Below are 21,393 nucleotides of genomic sequence, written 5' to 3' on the forward strand. Positions count from 1 at the left end.
ATATATATATATATATATATATTCATTGAGAAGTGAAGTATATAATTAAGTTTATAAATAAATTGAATAAATAAGTTGAAGAGCAATAGTCATCATGGCCTCATGGGCATGTGCAGGAGGTCGTAAGGTAAGAAGACAGCGCACTTTTGAACATGTTGAAAGATGAAATGGTTCGATGGTTGGTAGGTTGTTCCAGTCAGAGGGAGCTTTAAACATAAATGCATTCTTACCTAATGTATTGGAGACTATGGGAACAGAAAAATGAATTAAACTTTATTGACAGCCGTAGCCAGTAGATGACAACAATTAAAAAACATACAAAACAGTTACAAATAAATACATTGGTTCATAAAACTCTAAAAACTCTCTCGTAAAAAAAATAAGAAAATCTATAAGAGGCACTCGTACCAATGTTTCCACATCAGGGAGCGGTATCTAACAGTGCTAAACCTGGGATTAGTCAACATCTTATCACATTATTAAGTGACCCATCAAGTTTGCTTTTAAAGCTGAACATGAGGTTTCTTAAGAGAGCCTGGAAGGTGGTTAGACCAGAGTCGCAGAAGAGCTGACTAGCACTGCCACCCCTAGGCTTCTTCAGGAGAATCCTGAGAGCATCATTATAAGCCACCTTTAGCTCTCTTTTGTATAGTTCACCCATAAGGGGGCTGTATACAGCGGGGGTGCAGTACGCTCTAAAGAGGTTCACCTTGACCTCAACTGAACAGTAGTGAAATTTCCTGGCTAACATATTGGCTTGGACATAGAGCATTCTACGCTGTCTATAGACCGATTCCGTACCGGTTTCATGGTCGCAGCCTACGTATTTCCTGTAGGCGGACTCGACATAGCTGCGGGAGTAAAACCCTCACCAGGCGCACCTCTTCCACTACAGTGAACGGCAGAGTGACTGATGTTAGTTTGCCTCAAACTTTACTCCTTTACCTGCTTTTTTACTAACACTAACATTACAAAGATGCCCAGAACATTGAGATGAACCTGTGTAGTTTATGGCTGCTCCAACAGTAGTGGCAACATAAAAAAACAAAAAAAAACGGAATGTCTAATATCCACCTCGGTGGCGGAGACCAGAGCCATTGAGTAATGGTTGAGACAAAGCAGTGAAGGGTCCTGAAAGATACGTAATTTCAGTCTTACCCAATACCCAATCTTTCTGTTTTATGAACACAAGGCTGCTGTATTTTATACCTCATACTAAGCATTTAAAGTATGAGGTATAAAGTACAGCAGCCTTGTGTTAATAAACAGAAAGATTTGGTATTGGGTAAGACTTGCGTTATGTATCTTTCACTGCTTTGTCTCAACCATTACTCAATGGCTCTGGTCTCCGCCACAGCGGTGGATATTAGACATTCCGTTTTATTTTTTATTTTTATGTTGCCACTACTGTTGGAGCAGCCATAAACTACACAGGTTCATCTCGATGTTCTGGGCATCTTTGTAATGTTAGTGTTAGTAAAAAAGCAGGTAAAGGAGTAAAGTTTGAGGCAAACTAACATCAGTCACTCTGCCGTTCACTGTAGTGGAAGAGGTGCGCCTGGTGAGGGTTTTACTCCCGCAGCTATGTCGAGTCCGCCTACAGGAAATACGTAGGCTGCGACCATGAAACCGGTACGGAATCGGTCTATAGCCTACATGTCAGCATCATCTTCCATCTTATCTGTAATGATGTGCCCCAAATATTTACAGCTGCTACAAAAAATAATACAAGAAAAATAAGGTTGAATGGAATGCCTCAGTTGGTAATTGGTAGTGCAGGGTGGTTCTAGAAACTGTTTTAGATATTGAGGATAATTGAAGTATATACATTTAAAAATAAACTGAATCCAGTGACACTGTCTTCTTACAGTAAGAGAGGGCAACTGAAGATTTTCATACATGATACAATGGTGAGTTGTAAAAGGGCAACCTAAGATGAATCTGCACAGTTTGTTATAGACAATATTGACAGTATTCAGATTTGTTTTAGATACACGTTGTTTTCGATTATGCAGATATGAATTAAACCATAAGAGAGCATTGCGAGATAGACCAACAGAATATAATTTATCTAAGAGGCGGTAATGGTCGACCAAATCGAAAGCCTTCGAAAGGTCAATGAAAATTGCTCCAGTTAATTTTTTGTTGGCAGATGCTGATGTAATATTATTTGTAAGTTTTAGTAAGGCAGTGGTTGTGGAGTAATTAGATCGGAATCCAGATTGATAGGGTGAAGATAGGATGTTATTTTCGTTGAGGTAATGTGATAGTTGGTTATGGATTAGCTTTTCAAATATTTTTTACAGTTGAACAAATAATTGAGATAGGTCGATAATTATTGGGTTCTAGCGGCCTCATACAGCCGCTTATCGCTCCTCTAGCGGCCTCATATCGCTCCTCTAGCGACCTCATATCGCTCCTCTATAGCGGCCTCATACAGCTGCATATCGCTCCTCTAGCGGCCTCATATCGCTCCTCTATAGCGGCCTCATACAGCTGCATATCGCTCCTCTAGCGGCCTCATATCGCTCCTCTATAGCGGCCTCATACAGCTGCATATCGCTCCTCTAGCGGCCTCATATCGCTCCTCTATAGCGGCCTCATACAGCTGCAAATCGCTCCTCTAGCGGCCTCATATCGCTCCTCTATAGCGGCCTCATACAGCTGCATATCGCTCCTCTATAGCGGCCTCATACAGCTGCATATCGCTCCTCTAGCGGCCTCATATCGCTCCTCTATAGCGGCCTCATACAGCTGCATATCGCTCCTCTAGCGGCCTCATATCGCTCCTCTATAGCGGCCTCATACAGCTGCATATCGCTCCTCTAGCGGCCTCATACAGCTGCATATCGCTCCTCTAGCGGCCTCAAACAGCCTCATATCACTCCTCTAGCGGCCTCAAACAGCCTCATATCACTCCTCTAGCGGCCTCAAACAGCCGCATATCACTCCTCTATAGAGGCCTCATACAGCCTCATATCACTCCTCTAGCGGCCTCAAACAGCCTCATATCACTCCTCTAGCGGCCTCAAACAGCCGCATATCACTCCTCTATAGAGGCCTCATACAGCCTCATATCACTCCTCTAGCGGCCTCATACAGCCGCATATCACTCCTCTATAGCGGCCTCATACTGCCTCATACCACTCCTCTAGCGGCCTCAAACAGCCGCATATCACTCCTCTATAGAGGCCTCATACAGCCTCATATCACTCCTCTAGCGGCCTCATACAGCCTCATATCGCTCCTCTAGCGGCCTCATACTGCCTCATATCGCTCCTCTAGCGGCCTCATACTGCCTCATATCGCTCCTCTAGCGGCCTCATACAGCCTCATATCGCTCCTCTAGCGGCCTCATACTGCCTCATATCGCTCCTCTAGCGGCCTCATACAGCCTCATATCGCTCCGGACAGAAGTGGACCGGAGTACATCGTCTCTGCCTGAGAGTTCCCAGACTCTCCCTGCTGACAGAATGCAAATGTTGTCCAGCAGGGGGAGTGGTTTCACCAGGCTAGCGTTAGCATACAGTACAAAATAAATCCCCCCTTACTTGTTTTGTTGCCGTCGTCTTCTCTTCAGCCACTGCACCCCCAGGAAGGTCACCCCGCCCCCTACACCCAGTACGGACGCCACGATGGTGATGATGATGGCGGTGTCGGGTGCACCGGGGGGCGGGGCTGCGGTCGGTTGTGGCGCCGGCGTGGCAGTGACGCCAGGTTTCGTAGGGATGACGTCACCTTCTGGCTCCTGTCTGGTGGGAGGGATGACGTCACCTTCTGGTGTGGTGGGAGGGATGACGTCACCTTCTGGTGTGGTGGGAGGGATGACGTCAGGCTCAGGCTCGGGGGGCTCAGTGACGTTGAGCACGAAGGTCATTCTTGAGAAAACGGTTCCCGAAGAACGATTGGTCAGTGAACACCTGTAAGTGCCCTGCATTCCCATGGACACGTTCATCAACAACATGAAGGAATCATTGGTCACCTTCAACGTTTTAAAGTCACCGTCAGCTGACTGGTTCAGTTCTGGGGTCCACTCAGAGAGGTTCAGTTCTGGGGTCCACTCAGAGAGGTTCAGTTCTGGGGTCCACTCAGAGAGGTTCAGTTCTGGGGTCCACTCATAAAGGTACTGCGTGGTCCAGGCAGGGACCGTCAGTTTGGGTAGAGAGCAGTTCAACAGAACCTCGTCCCCCTGCTGGGCCTGTACGTAGTTCTGGCCACAGTCCAACTTGTGAGAAGGAGAGGAGCAGTCATGAATTTGGAGGGGCCACTCGGGGGCCATGGCTTCGCCGGTCTTGCACATGGTGCAGTTCACAACAAGATGATATAATAATCCAGAGTTATTATCCGGGCATAATCCATCACTCATTTGCGTCTCCAGATCTCCCCTGCATTCGCTCAGGAACTGTTTGAATCTTTCAACCACATCTCCTGCATGCGAAGTGTTCTTTAAAACATCAAACCTGGTCTGGAACCTTGTGAGCACTTTAGATAGGGTGTCGGGAAGAATCACTCCGCCGTGTCTTCCTACGATCGCATCGAAATCATTGTCTGCGCTGATGAGTAAGGCAAACATGTCCATCCAAACTTTACTAGGCTGCGTGTGTATGAAGGCATACATGTTGTCAAAGGCTTCCACGTCACACCTATAGCAGCCGCTGGCCACATGCAGGACACCGAGGAGGATTGCCAGGAGCAACCACACATTTGGACGGACTCGCGTCTTGAAGACTCCACTCGAGCCCTGTTCTTGCTTGTTCAACAGAGTTACCAAACTAATTATGATGGACCGTGGATGAAGGATGTAACGGCCACAGACATCAAAACACCCTTTCATCTGCTTCTCAGACTTGTTCTCTCTGTCCTTAGAGGTTTTGTCCTCTCCTACAGTCAGCATGTTGTTCTCTCTACCGTGATTTATTAAACAGACGAAGCAATAGAGATTTCTTCTAACAACTGATTTATTTTTTCAGTCAAAGGTATAAATATTAAACTAAACATGATGTCGTCACAGGGATTACGTAGAATAAACACTGACCTTATTCAAACTGACTGGCAATCTCTGCAAGAAATGTTAGTTGTCCGTCTATAATCACTTAAGATAGGAGCTGTTGACAGATTCTGCTGCGGAGCTTTGGATCTGTTATAAAGCATAGTTAGGTATGTTAGGAATGTAAACGAAGACGCGTGTGACCGGAAGAGGAGGGACCAAATGGGCCAACATCCTGTTATGACGTTCTCCATGTGGTAAATTCAAAGGAACACAGATCGAGAAAGGCTGCCACGAGAAGACAGACTGTGCACAGAAGACTGAGCTACACTTCCTAACCCTGTGACATCAGAGACACATTCTGTCTGTCCACTGTACCAATACATCAGAGACACATACTGTCTGTCCACTGTACTAAGACACATACTGTCTGTCCACTGTACTAAGACACATACTGTCTGTCCACTGTACCAAGACATCAGAGACACATACTGTCTGTCCACTGTACCAAGACATCATAGACACATACTGTCTGTCCACTGTACCAATACATCATAGACACATACTGTCTGTCCACTGTACCAATACATCAGAGACACATACTGTCTGTCCACTGTACTAAGACACATACTGTCTGTCCACTGTACTAAGACACATACTGTCTGTCCACTGTACCAAGACATCAGAGACACATACTGTCTGTCCACTGTACCAAGACATCATAGACACATACTGTCTGTCCACTGTACCAAGACATCAGAGACACATACTGTCTGTCCACTGTACCAAGACATCAGAGACACATACTGTCTGTCCACTGTACCAAGACCTCAGAGACACATACTGTCTGTCCACTGTACCAAGACATCAGAGACACATACAAATACGTCCCACAGATTACAAGTTTGAAATCGCACCTGTGTGAAGTGAGGGGCGCTCTTATCATCGTACATCATCGTGACGTACTGTATCATGACGATTTGCTCACCCACATATGACGTATACATTCATTGGCAGCACTGGGAATTGAATGTTTGTCTAAGACGAAGATCTACACTAATAGCTGAATATAGGAGGGGATAGGATAGCGCCCCTCAAAAACGCTCATGTATGTATATACTGTATATATATATATATATGTATATACTGTATATATATATATATATATATATATATATATATATATATATATTTGAGGTAAAAAAGAGGCACTAACCAGGTGCTCAACGGAGATAGAAAAATGTGATAATGATAAAAGGTGCTCACGGGGATCAAACACGGGATCAAGACAGAGATAAAAAGAGAAGGATCATTAAAAAATGAGGAACGCCTTTATTAATCCATTCTGTGCGGGAACCCCTTTTGGTGCCCGTTTTAAAGCATTGTTGTGCTTTAGCTATTGAAAAACACTTGGTGGACGGTGACAATATGCTATTTCCATGCTTGGACACAGACACACACACACACACACACACACACACACACACACACACACACACACACACACACACACACACACACACACATAGCTGTCTATTTATCATAAAGAGAGGACGCTCGCAACATACATTACCAGCAGGTGAAGGACTTCAAGTATCTCTGGGTCTTGCTCCCGCATGAGGGGAGGACGGAGAAGGAGATCAGCCGGAGATTCGGAGCGGCAGGGGCGGTGTTGCAGTCGCTGTACCGCTCACTGTTGTGATGAAAAGAGAGTTGCAATCTTCGTTGCTATACTCTCACCTGCATGTGGCCATGAAGTGTGGATCAGTGACAGTGAGTCACTGCTTATTTGCCTGGAAAGGAGCCAGCTTAAGTGGTTCGGGCATTTGGTTAGGATGCCTCTCGGGCGCCTCCCTAGGGAGGTCCTCGACGCACATCCCACTGGGAGGAGACCCCGGAGGGCAGACCAAGGTGTAGTTGGAGGAAACACATCGACTCACTGGCCTTCATGGAACGTCTCGGGATCCCCCAGGAGGAAGTCACTAATGTTGCTCTGGAGAGGGAAGTCTGGAACACTCTGGTGGAGCTGTTGCCCCCGCGACCCAACTACGGATAAGCGGTTGAAGATGGATGATGATTCAGATTAACTTTATTTGTCACTTAGATGCTCGCAGAAATAATGATAAAACCTAAAACACAAGGCATAACAGTCAGTCATTCAAAGTGCATGGTGCATTAGTATTGCACATTCACAGTCCCTTTCCATTTCATATCCTGACAGCTTGTGGGAAAAAAACTGTTCCTCAGCCTGCTTGTGCGTGCTGGGAGGATCTTGTCACCCTTTTTGACCTGTTGGTTGAGAAAAGTCTTTTTTGGGGGTGGCTTTAAAAGTTTAAAGTATAAAGCACTTTAGGTCCCTTTTTCACCGGTTGGTTCCCAGTGGGAACCGGTTCAGTTCTCTTTGGTTTTTAGTCCATGAGCCAGAGCTCCAACATTGAAACATTAATTATGAATGAGTGGGCAAAACCAAATTTACATGACAGGCAGTTGTTGGTACCTGCAGGGCATTTCTGCCTGACGCACCTCCGACGGTGCCTATATTAGATTGTTATCACCATTAAACTTCCCCAATTGAGTACTTACACAAAGACAATGATTTATTGTATTACAAATATTACAGTTTTAAATATGCAAATGAGGCATTATGTAGGAAAATATGCAAAATAATCAAAAATATGAAAAAGGTACTACTGTGGAAGGGATATCATGTATTAATTTACTTGTATTGATCCTATAAACAATTTAATATAGGGTATAGTTTGCCACCAATTATGGAGCTCTGGCTCATGGACTAAAAACCGAAAAGAACTGAACGGGCTCCCATTGGGAACCAACCGGTGGAAAAGGGGTCTTAGTGCTTTATATAGCCTATATATAAAGTATAGCCTATTATTTCTCAGTTTTTGTTTTAGTTCCTTTTATTTGAACTAGTTCACTTCTGTGCGTCATCAGATAATTGAGTATATCTCTGTAGACATAATAACATCATTATTATTTAATCTCCTCTCACATCACCACAGACTATGAATTATAACATAATTTATCCACATTTTACAGCTCAATGTGCAATATAGGCTAAATGTAGGCTTTGCTGCCATCTTGTGGTGACAACGGACGATCGCACTGTGATTTTAGCAGTGATTGTGACACCACGCCCAGACAGGCCTGATTGACTGATTGGCACTCACAATGTTTGTAGCAGCTGTGCTGTCCACAGTCCACTTATGCGTGCATCATGTTTGTTTTATGTTATATTGGTGTTTGTTTTGTAGATGTCGACTTAGTAATACCGCAAGCACTGCATAAACTTCAAGAAGGCCTGGTATGTGTTGACAAACTGTCATCTCGTGAGTCGTGACTGCCTGCAAACTGTTTAATCATGAAGACATTTGATGTATTTTCTCAAGATAAGTGCCCTATCTTTTATATCACATGGAGAAGTAGAAGATATAGATATATGTTGAAACATCCACGGCATCTATTCATTATAGTGTTAAAGGAGGATGAAATGTGTATGTTGAAACAATCATTATGTCATTTCAGTAAAGAAGTGAATAAGCTAAATGAGATGCACCTTTATTGAAATTGAAATTTATTGAAATTTATTGAAAAGATTTCCAGCACAGGATGAAATCCTCTACGCCAGACTCACAACAGACATAAATACATATTAAAAGTACATACATACATAAATACATTCGTATTTTTTTTTTTTTTTACACTTTAAAACAAACCAAGTTCATGTGGACCCGCCCTCTTTGGTTTTTTCTTATATCTTATACATAATACACTTTAAAGTCCCGTATTTACCAGTCTATGACCTTACAAGCCAGCCCTATAGTTATACAAAAAACCTTTTGTTGACCAAAATCTGTCAAGCCTATTCTTAAAAGTATTAACTGAAGGAGCCTGGACCACTTCCTCCGGAAGTTTATTCCATGCTCTGACAGCTCTGAGTGTAAAGAAATTCTTTCTCTTTTCTGACTGACAATTTAGTGGTAAGAGTTTAAGAGAATTCCCTCTCAACTCATACCTGCTGTCCCAAGAATGGACAACAGGCTCGGCTGTAAAGTCATATATCTGGTGAACAAGTTTATATACCTCGATCATATCCCCTCTGTGCCTCCTATAAACTAACGTTGGTAACTGTAAGTGTCTTAACCTTTCTTCATAAGACCTTTCTTTCAACCCTGGTATTAGTTTAGTAGCTCTTCTCTGAACCTTCTCTATTTTCTCTATGTATTTGATTTTGTAGGGGCACCAGACTGAGCTTGCAAATTCAAGTTGTGATCTCACCAAGGATTTGAATAACGGAATAAATAGTTCTTTTCGTAAATTTAAAAAGGTTCTTCTTATTATCGCCAACATGGAGTTTGCCTTTTTTACTTTTTCTGAGATGTGCATTTCAAATTCTAGTGAATTATCAACCACCACCCCTATATCTTTTTCTTCCTCTACTTGATGAATCACTAGATCTCCAACTGTATAATTAGCCAAGGTGTCCGTTTTTTTACCAATGTGCAGCTGTTTACATTTATCTGGGTTTAATTTCAGTAACCACTTGTCACACCAATTGCTGGTGCTCTGGAGGTCTGCTTGGAGTTGTGCTGTGTCCATGTCATTGTTTATAGTTCTAAATATCTTTGTGTCATCCGCAAAAAGGTAGACATCGGATTGTATCTCCCTTGGTAGATCATTTATATAAATAACAAAAAGTACTGGTCCTAATACAGATCCCTGTGGGACTCCAGAGGTCACTGACTTCCAATCTGAAGTGGCTCCATTAACCACCACCTTCTGTTTCCTGTTACTGAGAAAGTCCTGTACCCAACCTATAACTCTTTTGTCTATACAGTAAGACCTTAACTTTGATATTAGTCTCTTATGGGGAACCTTATCAAAAGCTTTTTGAAAATCCATATAAATGCAGTCAACCGACTGTCCTCTATCTAAGGATGCTGACCATTTATCAAGAACCGTAAGAAGTTGAAGTGTGGTTGATCTTCCAGACATAAAGCCGTACTGGCTGTTACTAAAGAGCTTGTTGGACTTCATATGATCTACAATGTGTGTCCTAATTAATTTTTCCATTGTTTTACATATAACAGATGTCAGGCTGACAGGTCTGTAGTTCCCTGCCAGTGCCTTACTTCCTTTTTTAAATATTGCACTGATTTGTGCCTCTTTCCAACCACTTGGTAAAGTTGCTTCCTCCAGAGTTTTGTTAAATAGCATTGTTACTGGTTCAGCAATCACACAGGCTAGTTCTTTTACTATCCTAGGGTGTATTGCATCTGGCCCGGGTGATTTGTAAATATTCATGCTCTGTAGCAGTTTTTTTGTGTCTTCAGTTGTTATTATAAACTGTTCTGCATGCTGAACTTCCACTCTTGGCAGTTCAGGTATAACATGCCCTTCAGGTTCATTCACATATACACTACTAAAATAGTCTGAAAGTATTTCTGCTTTATCCGAGTCCTTCTCTGTTTTTGGGGAGTTCTTGTTGTCCTGATTGACATATAGATCTCCTACTGCTGTTTTAATTTTTGTCCTTTTATTAATGTAGTCCCAAATAACCTTCGGTTTCAGTTTAGATTGTCTTGCTAACTCTTCTTCATATTGAATTCTTAGATTTCTTGTTCTCGTTCTCACACAGTTTCTAACTCTGCGGTAGTCTTTTTGTATCTCTGGATCTTTACTTTTCATGGCCTTTTTTGCAAGAGAGTTTTTCTCCTTTATTTTCATTTTTGTACTACAATCCAAGGGGAAAGTGTGCTTCCTATTCCATGTCCTGCTCTTGCTATTTGGGACATATTTATCCTCTATTTCTTTCAACTTTAGTTTTAATAATCTCCAAATAGCATTGACATCACAGTCAGAAAAGTATTCCCCCCAGTTAGATATTTCCAGCTCTCTGATTGCTGCCTCAAAGTTTCCCTTGTTGTAATTCTTTCTTATTTTTTCTTTTTTTCTCATTTTTGTACAACATATTACCTTAAACAACAAAACACAATGGTCACTTTTACCTAGTGGGCTCAAATACTGAACATCCTCAACCATATTCTCCTCGTTCGTAAGTATAAGGTCCAATACATGTGGTGTGTCGTCCCCTCTCCACCTTGTTGGTTCCATTACATGTTGAAACATTGATTTAGATTTTCATCCAGAACAATATTGGAATTATAAACTGCACAAACTACATTTGAGTACTACAAGTCTACAAGCTTACAGTGTGTGTTGCAATGGCGAATGGCACATTGTTGTGAGCTTGTAGATCTGCTATATTGTAGCCTACTTTTGTTGTTACCATTTACTTTTTAGGGAAGATTTAAAAATGTCAATGTAATGCAATGATATTAATGCACTTTCTAAGCTCAAGTACTTCACCTCAGTACAAATTTGACAGAGCAACTAGCTGTCACTTGTATAGTGGAGAGGTGGAGTACCGAGTAATGAGTACCGGCATCTATGCTTTGACGTTTGAAGTATGGTGTAGTTGGTACTGGCATTGTTCACCACTGATATATTGTGACTAAGCCTTGCCTGCATCTATTTAGCTTCCCTCCGTTTGCACTGTTGGTAAAATGTACACATGTCATATTATTCCCATCACTATTTCCACATCATTGCCCACTCTGTTTAACCATGTTCAACCTGGTTGAACATGTAACATAACATGTTACATGTTAACATGTTCAACCTGTAGCCGCAATTTGCAACTCTAGATTTTTTTACAATCTGTTGAATCTAGAGTTGCAATACCCTCCATCCACTTCCTATTCATGATTTTCGGTTTCTGATCTGCTGGTCTTAAATGACGTTAAACTCATCAACATTGCAGCTGTAGTCCAAGCTTGAATTATCCTCTTTCAATCTGCCGAGCTTGTTTTTCATAAAAATCCCCCATAGACATGTTATGAGTTACTTTCTGTCCAAAATATTCCAAGAGTTCACAATCCGAGCCGCAATATTGTATTTTTGCAACGTGCCGTAAAACAAGATGTGAGGGGGAGCGCTTGTTTAATAGAAGGCTGTGCGTGATGGGGCGTCACACTGCGTCTGCCTCTTCTTTGGGTGTCTTACCTGCGCAGGTAAGATTCTATTAAACAAGCGCTCCCCCTCACATCTTGTTTTACGGCACGTTGCAAAAATACAATATGGCGGCTCGGATTGTGAACTCTTGGAATATTGTGGACAGAAAGTAACTCATAACATGTCTATGGGGGATTTTTATGAAAAACAAGCTCGGCAGATTGAAAGAGGATAATTCAAGCTTGGACTACAGCTGCAATGTTGGTGAGTTTAACGTCATTTAAGACCAGCAGATCAGAAAACGAAAATCATGAATAGGAAGTGGATGGAGGGTATTGCAACTCTAGATTCAACAGATTGTAAAAAAATCTAGAGTTGCAAATTGCGGCTAGTTCAACCTGGTGTCCCTATTTGGTGAATTTAGGTCAAATATGTTGTAGCCTACTTTTGATATGCAGGTTTTCGTCACACACGTGTCACATTTTCCATTGACATTGAAAGGATAATTTACATCATATGTGGACGAGCAAATCGACTTTTCTAAACACAGTGCTTGCTAGAGCAAGCTAGAGCAATGTCTCCCAAACCGGGGCGTCCAAATTGTTTTGTGTGAGCCTAGTAATGTAACGTGACCATTTAAGGACTTTTGAATGTTCAATGTGAATATTTTGAGGGGTCACGGGCCGGCCTGAAAGTGCTGTATTACCTGGAAAGTGTAGGAAACCTTGCTGTAGTGTGGAAAGTGTGGGAGACCTTGCTATAGTAGCCTACCAAGTACCAACCGATGAGCAACAGGTTACACTTAAATAGTGAAATAGCTGTAAAACATATTTCATCAAGTATATATTAATTCACAGTGACAGTAACATTTCACTCAGATAGTTGTAAAACTCTTCATATCATCAAGCATATTAATTCAAAGACACAAGCTTGTAGTATAGAATGAGATAGAAAGACAGATTTATTGACATTCAGTTCAAACGTAGGGCAGTAGATTTATTTCAGATGTAAGTATGTTTTATTTTAAATGGCAGATATACAAGCTCACAACGCATCGCGATGCAACATGTTGTCAGCTTGTAGATCGGCTATATTCACACGTTTGGGTCCCACATTTGGTCACGGGGTAAAAAAAAGAATGTTTGCTTTGGAAAATGGTCAGACACAATGTCAAGTTTAATGCAAATTAAATGTAATGTAAGTAAGTAATGAAATTAATGGATTTTTTTCCTCTATCACTAAAAAACACCATTTCTATCACTAAAAAATACCTGCCTGTAGAAAAAAAACAGGGATGTGGGCAGGGAAACAAATCTACCAAATATGTCACTGAGCATTATTGACCCACTCACCTCTGACATCAGCAACATTATGAAAATTACAAAATATATAATTGTCTGGGTGAAAATCTAGGGTTAAAAAACAAATATTTTGCCCCACATTTGTAATCAAATATCATCCCTTGATAGTTTAGTTTTGTTTACACACAGACAAATAAAAGGTGGCGCCACCTGGTGGTCACCAGTTTTGGCTCTCGTTGCCAATTAGCCCATTATAAAAAATAAAAAAAAAGAATCATCTTAACGTCCCTGGCAATCAGTGCATAATTGGATTCATCTCGTCTTAACGTCCCTGGCAATTAAACTGTTTTAAAGAACCATTCATTTGATATGAATGGTTCTATACAAGAACCCTTAAAGGTCCCTCAAGTAATAAAACATAAAATAAAAAGGTTCTCCAAAACCATCTGAGAAAGACGACGAATCGTCCACTAATTAAAGAAGAACCGTTGAACAACTGTGATGTGTCTGTGTGTGGTTAGAACACGATGCTAAAGAACATAAAGAACATGATGCTAAAGAACATAAAGAACATGATGCTAAAGGCACAGGGGAAGAACAAGAGAAGAGCATTTCTACAAATAAACAAAATGTAACTCCATCTGACCGTCTCTCTGAAGCCTTCTGGTGTGGGCGGGGCTGAGGCCTTAACCAACACATCTCTAGACCTGAGGGGGCGGGGCTGAGGCCTTAACCAACACATCTCTAGACCTGAGGGGGCGGGGCTGAGGCCTTAACCAACACATCTCTAGACCTGAGGGGGCGGGGCTGAGGCCTTAACCAACACATCTCTAGACCTGAGGGGGCGGGGCTGAGGCCTTAACCAACACATCTCTAGACCTGAGGGGGCGGGGCTGAGGCCTTAACCAACACATCTCTAGACCTGAGGGGGCGGGGCTGAGGCCTTAACCAACACATCTCTAGACCTGAGGGGGCGGGGCTGAGGCCTTAACCAACACATCTCTAGACCTGAGGGGGCGGGGCTGAGGCCTTAACCAACACATCTCTAGACCTGAGGGGGCGGGGCTGAGGCCTTAACCAACACATCTCTAGACCTGAGGGGGCGGGGCTGAGGCCTTAACCAACACATCTCTAGACCTGAGGGGGCGGGGCTGAGGCCTTAACCAACACATCTCTAGACCTGAGGGGTGGGGCTGAGGCCTTAACCAACACATCTCTAGACCTGAGGGGGCGGGGCTGAGGCCTTAACCAACACATCTCTAGACCTGAGGGGGCGGGGCTGAGGCCTTAACCAACACATCTCTAGACCTGAGGGGGCGGGGCTGAGACCTTAACCAACACATCTCTAGACCTGAGGGGGCGGGGCTGAGGCCTTAACCAACACATCTCTAGACCTGAGGGGGCGGGGCTGAGGCCTTAACCAACACATCTCTAGACCTGAGGGGGCGGGGCTGAGGCCTTAACCAACACATCTCTAGACCTGAGGGGGCGGGGCTGAGGCCTTAACCAACACATCTCTAGACCTGAGGGGGCGGGGCTGAGGCCTTAACCAACACATCTCTAGACCTGAGGGGGCGGGGCTGAGGCCTTAACCAACACATCTCTAGACCTGAGGGGGCGGGGCTGAGGCCTTAACCAACACATCTCTAGACCTGAGGCCGGGCGGGGCTGAGGCCTTAACCAACACATCTCTAGACCTGAGGGGGCGGGGCTGAGGCCTTAACCAACACATCTCTAGACCTGAGGGGGCGGGGCTGAGGCCTTAACCAACACATCTCTAGACCTGAGGGGGCGGGGCTGAGGCCTTAACCAACACATCTCTAGACCTGAGGGGGCGGGGCTGAGGCCTTAACCAACACATCTCTAGACCTGAGGGGGCGGGGCTGAGGCCTTAACCAACACATCTCTAGACCTGAGGGGGCGGGGCTGAGGCCTTAACCAACACATCTCTAGACCTGAGGGGGCGGGGCTGAGGCCTTAACCAACACATCTCTAGACCTGAGGGGGCGGGGCTGAGGCCTTAACCAACACATCTCTAGACCTGAGGGGGCGGGGCTGAGGCCTTAACCAACACATCTCTAGACCTGAGGGGGCGGGGCTGAGGCCTTAACCAACACATCTCTAGACCTGAGGGGGCGGGGCTGAGGCCTTAACCAACACATCTCTAGACCTGAGGGGGCGGGGCTGAGGCCTTAACCAACACATCTCTAGACCTGAGGGGGCGGGGCTGAGGCCTTAACCAACACATCTCTAGACCTGAGGGGGCGGGGCTGAGGCCTTAACCAACACATCTCTAGACCTGAGGGGGCGGGGCTGAGGCCTTAACCAACACATCTCTAGACCTGAGGGGGCGGGGCTGAGGCCTTAACCAACACATCTCTAGACCTGAGGGGGCGGGGCTGAGGCCTTAACCAACACATCTCTAGACCTGAGGGGGGGCGTGGGCGGGGCTGAAGTACTGGCTCATCCAGGAAAGCGTTGCGGTGACGTTGGTGTACAAGGGAAGAAAGTCCCCGTAATTGCAGATTCCGAAGAAGACGCTGCCGTACAGGGTGAACGGGCCCGGGCTGCTGTTCTGACACTGCAATGGGCCGCCGTGGTCCATCTGCAACAACACAACGTTTTTACTTATTTATTTATTTTTATATTTTTTTCAGTGTGTTTTTTGTTTTGTTTTTTTGTGATATTTCCATCTGTGTTTTGTACTCACCCAGCAGGGAGCATGCTTGGCGCGTGCAGCGCAGAACGTAGAGTTGTTGAGAAGGTCATGAATATAAACCGGCAGGATACGTTTGCACTGGTCATTAGTGATGATGGTGGCGTTCCCCTCATGCAGCACGTCCACATGGTCCCGTTCTGGGGGGAAAACACACACATACAGAGAAACACCTCTATATTTAACCACTAATGTTTGACATGTCATTATAGGGGGGGATTATCTATTTTTTTCACTGGATGAGTTTGTAGATTGTCTATTTTCACTTTTACTATAGAGGTGCCTTAATTGCAGTGTTGATTTCGTCAACAGATGTCGACAAACGAAAAATGTTCGTCGACCTTTTTTCACTCACAAACTAAATGGAAACTAAATTAAAACTAAGCTATTGTGACTAAAACTAGGACTAAATATACCGGCAATTTTGTCAACAAATAAAAACTAGACTAAAATGTTAGGAAGGGACTAGTGGACAAGAGATCCAGTATAAGTAATTTTACAATTAGTTGCATGCTGAACATAGTGACTAAACTACTTGCAGAGTGACAATGTCCTGGACCGGAAGTAGGCAGAAATGCACTGGACTCAGAGGCTACAGCCCAGCTTTAATGATCTTAGTTAAATCCCTTTATTTTAGATTGTTTTTTTTAGTACAACATAAAACATTACAGAGACTTTAGTTGTTACTGCACACGTGTGCCTAAAATTGCTCTCATTTGCACCACCCTTAATTGTTGAAAACAATGTATTTCAAACTCCAGCTTGTCACTCTCCAGGCTGCATGAACAGCGCTCAGGTTTCTGCCCCCTCAATGTCCTAACTCTGTCTTACAGCCTGCCTGAATGTGTGTTTAAAGGACCACTTCAGCACTTTTCAACCTATCTTCATGTAATAGGTCCTCACTAATAATCATGAAAGAATGGTGCAATTTTTTTCTACTCGGTCTGTGTCACATATACACTAAACAACGTCTGTCCTATATTTCTATATTGCAATATTGATACTTTATCATCTCTATTTATTCTTATTCTAAGAGTTCTAGATGACCTTCTTTTACTAAGTGTCCACTCAAGTCATTCTGTGCAGTTGACAGTGTGGAGTGGTTAGAGGATGGGGGGAGTGTTTATATGCAAGTATCTATGGGTGGAGACAAGTATCCATTGTCACACCCATTCCTTGGCTCAGAGATGCTAAATAATTTGAAATCTTAGAATGGCTAATTCTGTACTTTGGGGTTTACAGTTCAACAAGTTTCAAATGGTCATATCTTATTCATCCCCCCCCCCCCCCCCCATTTCAATGAGCAATACATCATATGAAAGGTTACAGTGTGCAGTTTCATAATATGTAAAGAACTGAAAAATGACCATGGCCCCCTTTGTATATCAAACCACTGTCCCCGCTCACATATAGGCGGGCTGTGGGCAGTTCAGAAACATCATCGATGGGGAATATACAAGCTAATAGAAACTGCAGGCTTTCTAGTCCTGAAAAGTTGCAATGCGAAAATGGAAGCCATTCTCACGATAATGAAAATCGAAATATTTTTGTAAAAAATCTTGTTTAAAAAAAAAGATCTGCCTAATGATGATGTCACTGGAAGACGGTTTCTAAACTGCCCACAGCCCTCCTATGAGACACAGACTGAGTAGAAAAAAATCGTGCCATTTTTTTCATGATTATTAGTGAGGACCTATTATTATGAAGATAGGTTGAAAAGTGGTGAAGTGGTCCTTTTAAGTTTAGTTCCTCACCACCTTTCTTGGTCTCCCCCCATCCTGCGATCTTGCAGGTCGTCCCGGCAGAGGGGAATTCACCAGCCCTCGGCAGGCAGACATGTCTGACGCGCTGATTCAACTGAGCTGGAGTCTTCAGTTTGAGCAAAACCGACCAATTCACTGTGGTGCCGTATCTGGGGTCCAAGATGATCTACAGAGAGAGAGAGAGAGAGAGAGAGAGCGCATCACAGACAGTCTGATATACGGACCAGAGAGGCCAGTGATGTGAGTGTTACATTTGTAATTTATTCTTACCTTTTCTTTTTTTTTTAAAGATATTTATTTGCGGCTTACGCCTTTTATTGTTTTTTTTAAGGGACAGACAGTAGGCTGAGGAGAGAGATGGGGGGGGAAGACATGCAGTAAAGGCCGTGTCGGGCTCGGGAGTCGAACCCGCGGCACACTGCGACTGGATCACCAGTCGGGTGCCCAGACGGTTACGCCATTCTTACCTTTTCAATTGCAATTTTTTGCGTGGCCTCAGATGGGTCGGAAAGATTGTGCGCTCCCAGGATCACAAGGGACCCAACCCTGGAGAGACGGCAGAAATAAATGAGTGCCGTAATACAGAAGTGTTAAAATTGTGTTTTTGTGGGGCCACACCCACCAGTTCATTAAGTACACCTGGTTTTCACCTTAGCTCCAACTAAAGTGGTGTATTTCAATTGGACCTGGGGGTCTATTAGAGTAATGTTAACTCCATAGACACATACAGAACACCTGGGGGTCTATTAGAGTAATGTTAACCCCATAGACACATACACAACACCTGGGGGTCTATTAGAGTAATGTTAACTCCATACTAAACACCTGGGGGTCTATTAGAGTAATGTTAACTCCATACTAAACACCTGGGGGTCTATTAGAGTAATGTTAACTCCATACAGAACACCTGGGGGTCTATTAGAGTAATGTTAACTACATACTAAACACCTGGGGGTCTATTAGAGTAATGTTAACTCCATACTAAACACCTGGGGGTCTATTAGAGTAATGTTAACTCCATACTAAACACCTGGGGGTCTATTAGAGTAATGTTAACTCCATACTAAACACCTGGGGGTCTATTAGAGTAATGTTAACTCCATACACAACACCTGGGGGTCTATTAGAGTAATGTTAACTCCATACAGAACACCTGGGGGTCTATTAGAGTAATGTTAACTCCATACAGAACACCTGGGGGTCTATTAGAGTAATGTTAACTCCATACTAAACACCTGGGGGTCTATTAGAGTAATGTTAACTCCATACTAAACACCTGGGGGTCTATTAGAGTAATGTTAACTCCATACTAAACACCTGGGGGTCTATTAGAGTAATGTTAACTCCATACTAAACACCTGGGGGTCTATTAGAGTAATGTTAACTCCATACTAAACACCTGGGGGTCTATTAGAGTAATGTTAACTCCATACTAAACACCTGGGGGTCTATTAGAGTAATGTTAACTCCATACAGAACACCTGGGGGTCTATTAGAGTAATGTTAACTCCATACAGAACACCTGGGGGTCTATTAGAGTAATGTTAACTCCATACTAAACACTTGGGGGTCTATTAGAGTAATGTTAACTCCATACAGAACACCTGGGGGTCTATTAGAGTAATGTTAACTCCATACTAAACACTTGGGGGTCTATTAGAGTAATGTTAACTCCATACTGAACACTTGGGGGTCTATTAGAGTAATGTTAACTCCATAGACACATACAGAACACATGGGGGTCTATTAGAGTAATGATAACTCCATAATGTGATTGACAGACTGATAATAAACAGTGTTTATACTCATTATACTGTACATAATACTGTATTCTTACCTTATGTCAGTAGCGAGGGCAGTCAAAACGTAGGACTCGTTAACCAACACACCAACCTGTTGGAACTTTCCGGAAGGCGACTGAAAGATAAACCTTAATGTGTGAAACTTATAGATCAGCTTCTTTTCCCACCATTGTACATTATGGAGCATAACAAAGCACTTGATTCATTGAAAATGTATACTGTACATAATGGGTATACATTTCAGACGAAGGCACGAGTCGATACAACAACTGTTGCTGTTGGACGACACCATGATAAAGCATTACACTGGTTTACAACGGGGTCCACCATGTTCAATTCATCATAGAAACGTATCCAAGAGATAACAGTACTTCAGCTCAGTGGTTCTCCAAGTGGGGTCCGGGGACCCCTTGGGCAGAACCCATGTGCCTCCTGTCTTTAAAGGGGGTCCGGGGACCCCTTGGGCAGAACCCATGTGCCTCCTGTCTTTAAAGGGGGGTCCGGGGACCCCGTGGGCAGAACCCATGTGCCTCCTGTCTTTAAAGGGGGGTCCAGGGACCCCTTGGGCAGAACCCATGTGCCTCCTGTCTTTAAAGGGGGTCCGGGGACCCCGTGGGCAGAACCCATGTGCCTCCTGTCTTTAAAGGGGGGTCCAGGGACCCCTTGGGCAGAACCCATGTGCTTCCTGTCTTTAAAGGGGGTCCGGGGACCCCGTGGGCAGAACCCATGTGCCTCCTGTCTTTAAAGGGGGGTCCAGGGACCCCTTGGGCAGAACCCATGTGCCTCCTGTCTTTAAAGGGGGGTCCGAGGACCCCTTGGGCAGAACCCATGTGCTTCCGGTCTTTAAAGGGGGGTCCGGGGACCCCTTGGGCAGAACCCATGTGCTTCCTGTCTTTAAAGGGGGGTCCAGGGACCCCTTGGGCAGAACCCATGTGCTTCCTGTCTTTAAAGGGGGGTCCGGGGACCCCTTGGGCAGAACCCATGTGCTTCCTGTCTTTAAAGGGGGGTCCAGGGACCCCTTGGGCAGAACCCATGTGCTTCCGGTCTTTAAAGGGGGGTCCGGGGACCCCTTGGGCAGAACCCATGTGCCTCCTGTCTTTAAAGGGGGGTCCGGGGACCCCTTGGGCAGAACCCATGTGCTTCCTGTCTTTAAAGGGGGGTCCGGGGACCCCGTGGGCAGAACCCATGTGCTTCCTGTCTTTAAAGGGGGGTCCGGGGACCCCTTGGGCAGAACCCATGTGCTTCCTGTCTTTAAAGGGGGGTCCGGGGACCCCGTGGGCAGAACCCATGTGCCTCCTGTCTTTAAAGGGGGGTCCAGGGACCCCTTGGGCAGAACCCATGTGCCTCCTGTCTTTAAAGGGGGGTCCGGGGACCCCTTGGGCAGAACCCATGTGCTTCCTGTCTTTAAAGGGGGGTCCGGGGACCCCGTGGGCAGAACCCATGTGCCTCCTGTCTTTAAAGGGGGGTCCAGGGACCCCTTGGGCAGAACCCATGTGCTTCCGGTCTTTTGTATACAATTTGGAAATAGCTGATCTACAAGCTGACAACTTTGTAGATCTGACGTTTTCTAATTTAGTTACCCTGTTATATATTACTAGCCCATAGCCGTTGCCCCCCCCCCCCCCCCCCCCCCCCCCCCACCCTTGTGGCCGTGGGGGGTTCTGCGCCCGGGTGCGTTTTTAATTCACTAATAAATTCATTAATAATCATTAATGTGTCAAATTGAAAAAAGGGCTTCGTTAAGACCTCCATATTCATATGGTCAATGCCTGTGTGGGAGCGATTGGTGCAG

This window comes from Protomyctophum parallelum (genome assembly GCF_964188405.1).
Source record: "Protomyctophum parallelum genome assembly, chromosome: 9".
Lineage (NCBI taxonomy): Eukaryota > Metazoa > Chordata > Actinopteri > Myctophiformes > Myctophidae > Protomyctophum > Protomyctophum parallelum.